Genomic DNA, 12,547 nt, shown 5'->3' on the forward strand with positions numbered 1-12,547 from the left:
CCTATTATGGCGCATTTCCACTACAGGGCCTCGCACGGCTTAGTAGGCTACGGTATAGTTAGGTCTTGGTAGGCCAGGCTCACTTTATGCTGCGTTTCAATTACAGTTTAGTAGCTGGGGCAGTAACTATAGTAAGGCAGTGTAGGCAGAGCCGTGACGTCATCTTCAATGCGAAACACAAAACCAACATCAGCCGTTAGCTGTTAGCCCTCAGAGCTCACAGCTCCTCATATCTGTTCAGAAACTAGACAAAAGTTAAACAAGTACAAACCACAGACTGCCTGTGTCATGGCGAATACAGTCGCTGGTTTATTTATGTCTGTATAGGCCGTTGTTGTGAGTGTGGACGGTCGGAGCATATATAACGTTAGCTAAGCCGATCTCCATTCAGAAAACACCAACCTGATCTCACCAGAATGCGTGACTCCACCACGACTCCTTAACACCGCATTGCGTGGTGGAGTCACAAACTTTGTTACATTTACGTGTCTGCACCACGCAAACAACCCCAATGTAAAGTGAATGGGTCTCCTTTGTCGTGGTGCACACACGCATTTCTACCACGTCCCGCAGTGAGCTTTTATTCTATAAAACGTTTTTAAAATCTACTTTATAGCTTGTAGTAACTCACGGGAGGCTTCTTTTATTTTATTTGGTAATCATAATAATTTTTATTTTTCGTCAGAATGTATTATGGTGCATTAGTTATGAATTTTTGTTCTCAAAAAACAGTGCATTGTGTGTAATACAACTGTGATTTGTATTACATTAGTTTGTTTTTAAGGAAGGCCAGAGCTTCAGCTGTGTCAAATAGATTGTTCCCTTTAGTTAACGTTTTTTAAAAGAACATTATATTCCGATTTGATCATGTCCCCTTTATTGTATTACGGAGAGCAATGTGAGCGTCCATTCCCATTGGATAATGGAGGATTTTACACCCGGAAGTAAGTATTCTCTTTACTGTCGATTGATTTTACAGTGATATCTGCATTACTGATCAACTTAAAATCACCAGATTATCCTTGTTGATTACACAACATTGATTGGTTTAAATTGTGTACAATGCTTTTGTAATTTTCCCCTTCGATTCGGAGAAACAAACATTTGTTCAGTTTAGGATGTCCGAAGACACTACACTACCCAGAATCCTCAGCTATCGTTTGGGACTACACTATGTGCTTTGCTTGACAAACCCCGTGGTTTGTCCTCAAGCTCTGTGATTGGATGTTGGATGTTGAAGTTTACGCTGAGTGACAAACAGCATTTTGAAATGGAATGAAACCCATCGACGGCACACTATTCAAAACAGGAATAGAACGTCTCCTACCCCCCCCCCCCCCTTAGGTCACAGGCTCCTCCAACAGTGCAACACAATAAAACAGATACACAGAAAAAATAGTGCAAGTCAATACAAAAAGTAAAATAGTAAAAAGTGAAATAGTGCAATAAGAGTCTATACAAGTGATTGGAATATATGATATATCAGACAAATCATTTCTAAGTAGCAGCCAGATGAATGTTATGGATGTTATTTCAAAGTTCAGGTGTTTAATAGTCTTATGGCCTGTGGGATGAAACTGTCCCTGAGTCTGGTGGTTTTAGTCCGGATGTAAGATAAGATAAGATAAGATGGTACTTTATTGATCAATTTGGGACATTGTTTTTGTTGCAGCAGCATAAAAGACAAGGCATTTTACAATAAAACAAAACCACAAATAAACAAGAATAGAAAGAAAAGAAAATAGAAAATATACGTGTTGAAATAGAAAACATACATGTAGATATTATATATGCAAATATACATATTCAAAAATATATGACAATGGAATATGGAATATCAAATATTGAACAGATTATATATGTGTAAAATGTACAGCGAGGTTGTATTAGAGAAACTATGGAGCAGAGAGTTCTCTTCCAGCCAGAGGTGATTTGTTGTACAGAGTTATTGCAGTGGGCAGGAATGTGTTCCTGTATCGGTCCTTGTGACAGCGGAGCTGCAGCAGTCTGTTGGGGAAGGAGCTCCGTTGACTGTCCAGCTGCAGGTGGAGAGGATGGGTGGGTTATCCATCATGGACAACAGCCTGTTCAGTGTCCTCCTCTCCACCACAGCTTCAAATGGGTCCAGCTTGATGCCGATGACAGACCCAGCTTTCCTGATCAGTTTATTGATCCTGCTGGTGTCACCGGCTTTTATGCTGCCCATCCAGCAGACCGCAGCAAAGAAGAGTGCACTGGCCACAACAGACTAGAAGATCTCCAGCATCTTGCTGCACACATGGAAGGATCTCAGCTTCCTCAGAAAATAGAGTCTGTTCATCCCCTTCTTGTACACAGCGTCAGTGTTGATCCTCCAGTTCAGACCATAAGTGCACTCCCAGGTACTATAGTCCTCCACAACAGCCACATCCTCTCCTAGAATGCGGCTGGCAGCAGACAGAACAGTTTGTGGCTGGGGTGATGGGGGTCTTTTATAATCCTGAGGGCTTTCTTTAAGGTCAACCTGGTATTTTTACTCCACTACATTTATTTTAGTTACTTTACAGATTCTGATTCATGATGTGAAATATAAACAACCCTTAAAGCAGACTTTAGTTACACCTGAGTAAAATTCAGGGAAGGTGATTGTCAAGTGCCAACAATCAGGAGAGATATTTGATTGGAGGACTGGCTTATCTAAAGCCAGTTGAGTAGCACTTGAAATGTTTTGGCTCTATGAAACCTGATGTACTTATATGATTCTGTTTTCTTCAAGGTTGTATTTTGTTGGTCGAATGCACTTATTGTAAGTCGCTTTGGATAAAAGCGTCAGCTAAATGCAATGTAATGTAATGATTGTTGGTGCTTGAGAAGACTAAATATGTATCTGCAGATCCCTATAAAGTATATACATTATTCGTTATTCTCTACAAATAGTTAATTAAAAACTGTATATAATTGCTATTTTGGACATCCCTTTTCAAGATTTCAATATTACTCTAAACGTGTAATAACGTGCTTTAACCAGTAGGTGGTTTGGGTTAAAAAGCTGTCAAGTTTACAGTGTTAACAAAATAAAATATACTGCTGTTTCTGGTTTAGTTTACGACGGATATATTTAGTTATATATATATATATATATATATATATTACATTGGGACTCGTGAGGAGGAACATTCCCGAACAACGGTTGATGGCAGTGTTCCGTCCACATCGTCATCGAATCCAGAACGGACCCCAGCCGAAGAATCAACACCAACTCAACCACCAACACCGAGTGCCATCACGACACCGCAGCGTGTGGTTCTAGGTAAGAAATAGAAATGGCAAAACGACTGGAATTGTGTTTTGTTTTTTTAAACTTTGGATCATCCATCGTCAGTAATTAAAATAAGCTATACCACTGTGTGGAAATGCTCTGTTACAAGTAAAGTCTTAGCTAGTAAGCAGCTAGTATAGTTGTGTGTGACATCCTATCATATACATATATTTATATTCATTATCAACAGGCTGGACATAATGTAATTCACTTTCACAATCATTGTAAACATCTAGGGCCAGAACTTTCTTTAGTTCACCTTACTGTTGTTCTGTTTATACATGTTATTCTTATATCCTTGTGTGACCTGTACCTGTCCTGTGTTTTTTCCTTATTGCTAATTATTATCTTATTTTCACCCAGGCAAGAGGAAACGAGGAGGAGAGGATCGGGCCCAGCAGGAACGGCACCATGAACAGCACATGGCCCAGCAGGAACGGCACTTGGACTGGGCCAAAGCGTCTGCTGAGCGGAGATGGGAGTTGGATGCGGCCTTGAGAAGGGAGGAGGCCGCTCAAGCAGAGACCTTCAACCTAGCCTTCCTGCGCACTCTTGGCGAGGTGCTAGGGGGACTGGGCAGCCGACGTGGCCCGTCTCCTCCGTGATACTTCAAATAACCTTAATAGTTATTGTACATATTATATATTTTTTATCTAGTTAATTTTTAAATGCAACATTTGTACTTCCTTGTTTATTTATTTTCTTTAAAATGTTCATTTTATATTTATTTTTACAATGCCATGTATATTTATGCTGGCTGCAATACAGTTCTCATTCATAACACTCCGTTCGATGTCTCACTATGGGATGCGCCTCATCGCGGAGCAAACAGAAGCATCAATCTCATTACGCCAATCCTGATTGGCCGGTGATTCTTGACGTCAACGTCAGGGGAAATCACCCCCTATACAGTAGCCTGCGCCACGACGCATGCGTCATTCAAACACCTCTTCTCGCTTCAGAGCACATCTCGAACGGTAGCCGGGCTAGCTTAACAGTCCACAGGCTGAACCCAATTTTCGGTCGACGGGCGTTAGCCGGCTACCCGATTCTCTCGCAGAAGAGTATTACAGTCAACCTCGCCGTTCTTCCTCTGGAGTAAGGTAAGGTTTTGACTTCAAGTTAGCAACACACCAGTTGCTAACTTGGGGTTTTTTCCCTCACTATCGGTAGTGAGGGAAAAAAACACAAGTAGCAACTGGTGGAAGAGAGAAGAAAAAAGTGTCCTCGCTACCGTGGTGCCGACACCACGGTAGCGAGGACACTTTTTTCTTCTCTCTTCCACGGAGGAGAAAAGGGTTACAGGAATATTACCATACCAGGTAATATCCTTGAGAGAAAAAGACCCACGCTGTCCTTTTTTCCCCCGGATTAAAGACAGATCGGTAAACATTTTTTTCTCGAACGTACCTGTCATGAGCGGACCCTCTCCACGCCTCACGGCGAACGAGATGGATGCCTCTCCCCCTCACACCAGAGGAGTCAGGATCTCGGAGGCTCGGCGCTGCGGTTGCGGGTTGAAAGTGTCAGGCACAGACTCACACCAGATCTGTTCGTCCTGCCTCGGGCTGGAACACGCCCAGGAGGCCATCGACAACCCCGGCTCGTGCGGACATTGTGCTCGCCTTACCGTGAAGAGCCTCCACCGAAGGTTAGCGCAACAAGTTAACCTGTCGGGACGGGACCCCCTCATGTCCACTGATCCGCCAACCGGAAATCAAGACACGGGGACGTCTGCCGCAGAGATGGAGCCCCTCACTGCGGTCTGGGGCTCACTGACAACGGCACCCGCAGAACCGGAATCCCGCGCCATATCAGGCCGAGATCCGGTGGCGGCAAGAAGCGCGGGAACGGGGCCCCACGCTATACCAAGCTGGGGCTCCCGACTGGACCTCACCACGGTTTCACCCGCGGAAGATGTCCTGGAGTTAGACTGCATGGAGGACGAAGAGTATACCTCTGAGTTCCTCCTGTCTGACTCGGATGAGCAGGAAGACGACATCTTCATGTCATCGACTCAGGATGCAAAGCCGGGAGCGATGGCTGCTCCCCCGGGCGACAGCACACCAGCTTCGCCCTGTCTCAGTATGGACCTACAAGCCGTGTGTCAGCGCGCTGCGGCCAAACTAGACATCCCATGGCCCGAAGTGGCCAAGGAGACCTCCAGGTCCCGTTACGAGGGAAAACTTTTTTCCCAAACAACGAGGGCAAAGAGGCAACTCCTCCCGGTCTTCCCGGAGATGTTGGATGAGGTGTCGGTCTCGTGGAGAGACCGGCCCTTTAGCAACAAGGCCCCAATCCAGGGTGCCCACTCCCTTGACTGTGACGGTATGGAGAGGCTTGGCCTGCTCCACATACCACCTATGGAACCGCTGGTGGCAGCCCACCTCCTACCGAGGATGGGCCAGCCGCCAAGCAGGAACCCCACGCTGCCAGCAAAAATGGACCGATTCCAGTCTACCATGACGGAACGGGCCTACAGAGCCGCAGCATTGTCCGCCAGGGCTCTGAACGTTTCCTCGATGCTAACCGCATACCAAGCGGAGCTCTGTGAGGATATGTCGAGCAATCCTGGACCGGCCACTCTGGACGAGATAGCCACGGTCACAGACATTTGTCTCCGTGTCCAACGCTGCGCCGTCCAGGCCACGTTGGCAAGGTAATGGGGATCATGGTGGTGCAGGAAAGAGCTAGATGGCTCAACCTCACCAACCTCCCAGACCGGGAAAAGGAAGATGTGCTTGACATGCCCATCGTTCCCGAGGGGATTTTCGGCTCCGCTCTCGCTTCCATGCAAAGGAAGTGCGAGTCGAAAAAGAAGGAAGACGAGGCTCTCCACCTTTGTCTCCCTCGAAGGGTCCAGCCGCGGCCTTTGCAACGGCGGCCCTTCGCCCACGCTGCACCGCGCTCTGCTGGGTTCAAAGTACCAGGACAGCAGAGGGCGCAGCCTGCCCCGAGTCCCCAGCCCAGGCAGGAGACGAGGGCGAGTTGGTCTAGAAAATCTCCGGTTCCGGCTGTAGCCCAGGCACAATCGACCCAGAATTTCGGCCAGCAGGCGAGGAAGAAGAAGCGAGCGGCCTGACAGCCCCTCCTTCTCCCCTCCGTGACGGAGCTGGAAGTTCCTTCCCCGGCTCTCAATGTGTCCCCGCCGCCTCGAGAGATGCCTCAACGCCATCCTCAAGTCCGCACAAGACACATGTCACATCGTTATTGTCTGAATAAACCATTTTCCGCTGACGCATCCAGGCTCCGGCCAAGGGCGCAGCCCAAAAAAATGAAAAGAAAGACAATAAACAGTCCGTTAACCATAAATCCCCTTCTGAGAGCAGCTACGGCCTCTCTCAAAAGGCGGATAATAAACGGGTCTGTGAAGGCACCACCGCCACGCGCATGCGCAGTGCCGGTTAGGGCTTTAAGGGCACTACCGCCACGTGCGTACGCAGTGCCGACTAGAGCTGTAAAGAATGGCCCGTCAATCCTTCCCCTTTCAAGAGCAGCTACGGCATCTCTCAAAGGACGGATTATTGACGGGTCCGTGAAGCCACCGCCACACACATGCGCAGTGCCGGCCGGGGCTTTAAGGGCACCACCGGCACGCGCAGGCGCAGTGCCGACTGGAGCCGTGAGGGCACCACCCGGCACACACATGCGCAGTACCAGCTGGAGCTGAAAAGGCACCTCCGTCACGCACATGCCCAGTGCCGGTCGGAGCCATAAGAGTGACATCCCAGCTGGCTCTAAGGAGCATACAGCAGAAGATACTCACGATGTCTGCCTGGGCTTCTCAAAACAGTTATAATTTATCTGTTTTCACAAACCCAGTGAGAGTCAACCCACATTCTGGAGAGAAGAGTTCTCTCTCTCCCAGAAAGAAGGGTTTTATCTATAAAGCCCACCGAGCGGAGTCAGATTACGGAGCTTCCTCCACCAGGTCTCTTTACGACTGTAAGTGGAGGGTGTTTGAGGAGTGGTGCCTTCAAGAAGGACACATCTCTTTTCAATGTCCTGTCGGGGTGATTTTATCATTCCTACAGGACTTGATCGATAAACACAGAGCTTTTTCCACGATCAAGGTGTACCTGGCTGCTATTGCTGCATGCCATGTGGGCTTTGAGGGTAAGACGGCTAGCCAACATCCTTTGGTTTGCCGTTTTATGAAGGGAGCGCGCAGGCTCCTCCCTGTCTCCAGGTCGCTGGTGCCCTTATGGGTACCAGCGGTTTTAAATGGGCTCAAAATGACCCCATTTGAACCCCTGGAGGGAGCTGACATGAAACATCTGTCACTCAAGACAGTGCTGTTACTGGCCCCTGGCATCCGCTAAACGGGTCAGTGATATCCATGCACTGTCTGTACATCCCTCATGCAAACAATCTTCAACACAGACCAAATTAGTGCCCTTGGACAACAAAATATATGGTGGGGCAAAGAAACGATAAATTAAATTGAGAGAGAGTGGGAGACTGAAAATGATACTATGATAAATATTCAAACTATTTACAAAACTATTTACAGAAGCTCCTGTTGAACCATGGTTCAACAGAGCAACACAAACAGGTTTGTCAACAATAAAAAATAAAAATGACGAGGCCGTTTGCCAGGGGGAGGTGATCCAGCGACGAGACAATAAAGCAATTCATATTAAGTTCTGTTGAGACACCACAGGATATAAAACCTTCCAAGCGATGACCTCTCCTCACCTTTCACCTGTCTTTCCTCAGGAGACTCAGGTCCTTCAACGTCTGCAGCACTATGTTGCAGATATTTTATGACTCGGTGGTCTCCAGTGTGATCTTCTTTGCTGTAGTGTGTTGGGGCAGCGGGGTGAAGTCATCAGGAGAGCAGGCTCTGTCCTGGGAGTGGATCAGGAGTCGTTGGCAGTGGTGTCGGAGGGGAGAATGCTGAGGAAACTCCTCGGCATTCTGGACAATGGGTCTCACCCCCTGCATGCCACGCTGGTTTCTTACCGGAGCACTTTCAGCCACAGACTGAGATCACCGAAGACCACCACACAGCGCCACAGGAGGTCTTTCCTCCCAGTGGCAATCAAACTTTTTAACTCTTCACCCCTAAGTAAAGGGCACTGAGATCTTACACACCAACACTATGTGCAATATACATATCAATATACATATCAATATAATTAACATCATTGCAATACACTCGCTGCTATATATATATATAACTATGTACAATATTATATTATTATTAGTATTTTATTAATAATGCTATGATGACGTGCAATTACGTAACTGCCACTACGTTTTAATTTTTGCACTGCTAGCTACTGAAATACTGCTAATAATGATTGCATTGATTGTGTGACCATCTATGTTTCTATGTTTCATGTTGTCTGTGGATGTTCGATTGCTCTTTTTCTGCTGTGTTTATTGTATTTTGTTACTCTGGCACAACAATTTTCTTCGGGATGAATAAAGTCTTATCTAATCTTATCTCTGCCTGAAACCAGGACCACTCAGAGGAGAGTGCAGCACATCAAACTGGAGTCAGGAGTGTGAATAACACATTTTGGCCAAAACAAATGGTTGCTTACCAATACAGTAGCTGAACAATGGACACCAAAAAGTGAAAAACAGAAGCATAATTGTGCGAACAACAATTGTGGGTGGGGGGGTGGGGGGGGGGGGGTGGGGGGGGCATTTTACAAATATTTACAAACAACTATTTACAAAAAAGCAACTATTTACAAAAAAGCAATACAGAACTCTAGGGCATCCAGGGGCCTAACCATTTTGAAAAAAACAAGAAGGGACATCCTCTTCATCTGTTTCCTGGGCCCTAAAAAGCAGAGCAAGAATAGGAACAGTGGTGAATAAGGGGAGAGAATACAGTTGGGAGCAGACTGAACAGAGGACATAGCAATATTCATGTTAAAATGTTTGCACAATAAATATTATGGCATTTATATTGCATTTATATTGCATTTTAATAGATCAGTTGTCATACCATGGTTGGATGTGCAGAATGTGGATGCCCCTTCTCGATCCGAGAAGGGGTTCCGGATGTATGGCTTCCCTAAGGACGTAGAGCGAAGGAAGAGATGCATGGCAATGGTCAACAGACAAAACCTGTGTCTGAAAGAGGACAACAACAGCAGAAAACTCTGTCATGTAAGTAATGTTCACAGAGGTGACATGAGTTATTAACATTTTAAAGGGCATCATATTTCCAAGTGTAGAGAATTATGACTCTTCAATGACATTTGAAGTGTGCAGGGGAAACTGATCAAACCTACCTACCCACAGGTACACTTTGAAGACGACCAATATATTGGCAACAAATCAGGAGGAAATTTGAGGTTGAGGCCAGATGCTGTTCCAACAGTATTTATACATCGGCCTAAACCGAAAAGGAGAAAATTCACGTCAAGGAGTATGCCTCCAGCTGTCAGGAATAATGACCACACCTATTACTGCACATCAAACATTGGTATGATATATGAAGCTAACAATGTTTCCCATGTTATATCATTCAAGGATACTACACTCCTAATGCAACTTTCAGATTATACAGCTTCAAAAATACCAGGGTTCAGGGATTCTCTGAAGACTCATATACCACATGTACATAATCTACAGATTTCTTCATACTTTAACATTGCCAATAGACGAACTTAGAGGAATGTCACTATAGGAGTGTAGTGTACCCTTAAATGACAATAGGTGCACATGTAAAGGCAGCATACACATATAACAGCAATTGCCTTGTTATTGTTACAGAGATTCAGGGAGATATTGAGGTGGAGTTCCAAGGGCATGAAAGGGACATCACAGACAGAGAGTGAGACAGATGTCAGCAGACTGCCAGGGGCCAGTATGTCAGGGGCCGACAATCAAGAGGCCACCTTACCAGAGATCAGTGTGCCAGGAACCAGTCAGTCAGGGGTCAGCTATGAAGAGGCCAGTTTGCCAGGGTCAGGTGCTCCAGGGACCAGACTGCCAAGGGCCAGTTGTGACCGGGCTCACGTGGAGGATCTAATGAGGCAACTGAGAAGGGAGAGATTACTAAGAAAGAGAGCCGAGAGGGCTCTGGTAAACCAGAAGAGGATTAATTCGGCATTTAAAAAAAACACAATTTGATTAATCTAAAGTTTCAAAAAATCTTCAACACAGACCAAATTAGAGCACTTGGGCAATCAAAAAAAGGTGGGATACGGTGGGGGAAAGAATCCGTGAAAAAAGCAATACAACTAAGGTTCTGTTGTGGCACTACAGGATATAAAACCCTCCAAGCCATGAATATGCCTCTGCCTGACATCAGGACCATTCAGAGGAGGATGCAGCACATCAAACTGGAGCCAGGAGTGTTGGGGGAGGTGTTTGATATGCTGAGGCTGAAGGCAGATGGCATGAGTGAGATGGAGAAGAAATGTGTGCTCACCTTGGATGAGATGTCCATCACCCCTAGCGTGGAGCTGCATCTGGGAACAGGGAGGCTGTTTGGGAACACAACCCTACCTGGCCACAAAGGCCAGGCCACTCATGCCTTAGTGTTCATGCTGGCTGGTGCTACTACGCGGTGGAAACAGGTTGTGGCTTACCACTACAGTGGTAATTCTACTGACAGTGCAGTGTACCGGCCCATAATACTCACCATCGTTGAAGCAGCGGCATCTATAGGGCTTCATGTGGTTAACATCACCACTGATATGGGGAGCCCCAATAGGGCTATGTGGAAGTCCTTTGGGGTGACCTATGACCAGCCGTGGATAGCACATCCTGTGAAGCCACACCAGCACCTGTACTTCATGCCTGACGTTCCACACGTGGTGAAGAATTTAAAGAGTGCCTTGGTGAATGGTCACGTCATCACCATACCACAGGATGTGGTGGGCAAAGGATTGCATCAAAGTGCATCAGGGCTGAGAGGAAGGATACACATAAAGGGTATCTTGGCAGCAAGAGTCAGAGTAAGAAGGCAAAGAAGACCCAACAGACCTCTGCACCGAAGGTCATAACATCTAGGCCACTGCCAAACACCTTACTCGTTGCCATCGATGTACATGGCATCTCCATTCCCGGTTCTCCGTCAGCAGCGTCCAGCCTCCTCTTTCTTCAGCAGCAGCACCCTCCAGCAGCAGCAGTACCCTCCTCCAGCAGCAGCCCCCTCCTTCAGCAGCAGCAGCAGCCTCCACCAGCAGCAGCAGCAGCAACAGCCATATGAGGCTGACATATGAGGCTGAATAAAAAAAGTGCTAATTTTTTTTTTTAAAGTGTTTATTTTGTTAAAAATAAACATTTTGGATGCATGACCATGTTTTAGGCTCATCCTTCATTCACTGCTGTAGAGTAGCCTATTCAGTAGGATATTATTTGTTTAAGACTGAATAATACCTTTGAAGAACAATCATTAAACTAGTGTGTATATTACATTACAAAGGAATCTATCCTAGCATGCCATCAAGCATTAAAAAGTAGCGCTAGGCTAGTTGTACAGTACAGATGAGTTAACACGGAACAGTACAAAAAAAAACTAAGTACAGTCAACATGTCACATAATGAAATGTTAGTATATCCCAAAATGCAATGAAATATTTATCACAAACGCCACCCCATTTCTACTAGTGCTAGCAGTTAAGTCATATCATACAGAAAAAGCCGAGTAAGGATGGCTGACACGGTCAGGTTCAGCAGATAAAAACCAAAATAACAAAAAAAACACATAATCAATCTAAATCCTGCTTGTTAGTTACCCAGCATCATTGATATATAAGCTGCTAGCGATTCATTACTGAAATCTTACCTTCAAAGCTGACGAAGTCGCGCTAGCTAACTAGCAGGCAATCCTAACAAAATTGGTTGTAACAACCAAGATAAAATATAGATAATTACGCTGTGCATATACAAATGAAGACCAGTATAAGCATCATAAAGGGCCTCTGATACAATATAGACAGTTGACAATTCAAAAGAGTTCGATATGTCAGCAACTTACCTCTGGAACTAATCGACGCGCCGTAATGTAAGTGAATGAGGTCCAACGCCCAAATGACAATATTTTGAACTATTTCGATGTCCATTCCCCGGAAGTAGGCGCCGCCATTTTTTACAACGGAGGTCTATGGGAGTGTCGTAACTCTTATCTCTCTATGGCTCTGCCCAGGTCATAAACTGTAATGGAAATGCGCCACGGCCTCGGACGGCCAGCGAGGCAGCCCGAGGCCTGAGCGAGGACGCTTAAACGGGGCTTCTGCGCTGCAGTGGAAATGCGCCATTAGAGCCTCAGCGTTG

At 46.0% G+C, this 12,547-nt stretch overlaps 1 long non-coding RNA gene across 1 annotated transcript; it reads right to left on the reverse strand.

Annotated features, from left to right (window-relative positions):
- Positions 1 to 9,467: 9,467 nt before the first annotated feature.
- On the reverse strand, positions 9,468 to 10,764 carry LOC139435023 (uncharacterized). Its single transcript, XR_011644303.1, has 3 exons — positions 10,698 to 10,764; positions 10,167 to 10,303; positions 9,468 to 9,656 (listed from the first exon to the last, which is right to left on the reverse strand). It is a non-coding gene; the product is annotated as an uncharacterized lncRNA (long non-coding RNA).
- Positions 10,765 to 12,547: the final 1,783 nt, after the last annotated feature.

The sequence above is a fragment of the Pseudochaenichthys georgianus genome, chromosome 13 (genome assembly GCF_902827115.2).
Source record: "Pseudochaenichthys georgianus chromosome 13, fPseGeo1.2, whole genome shotgun sequence".
Taxonomy (NCBI): domain Eukaryota; kingdom Metazoa; phylum Chordata; class Actinopteri; order Perciformes; family Channichthyidae; genus Pseudochaenichthys; species Pseudochaenichthys georgianus.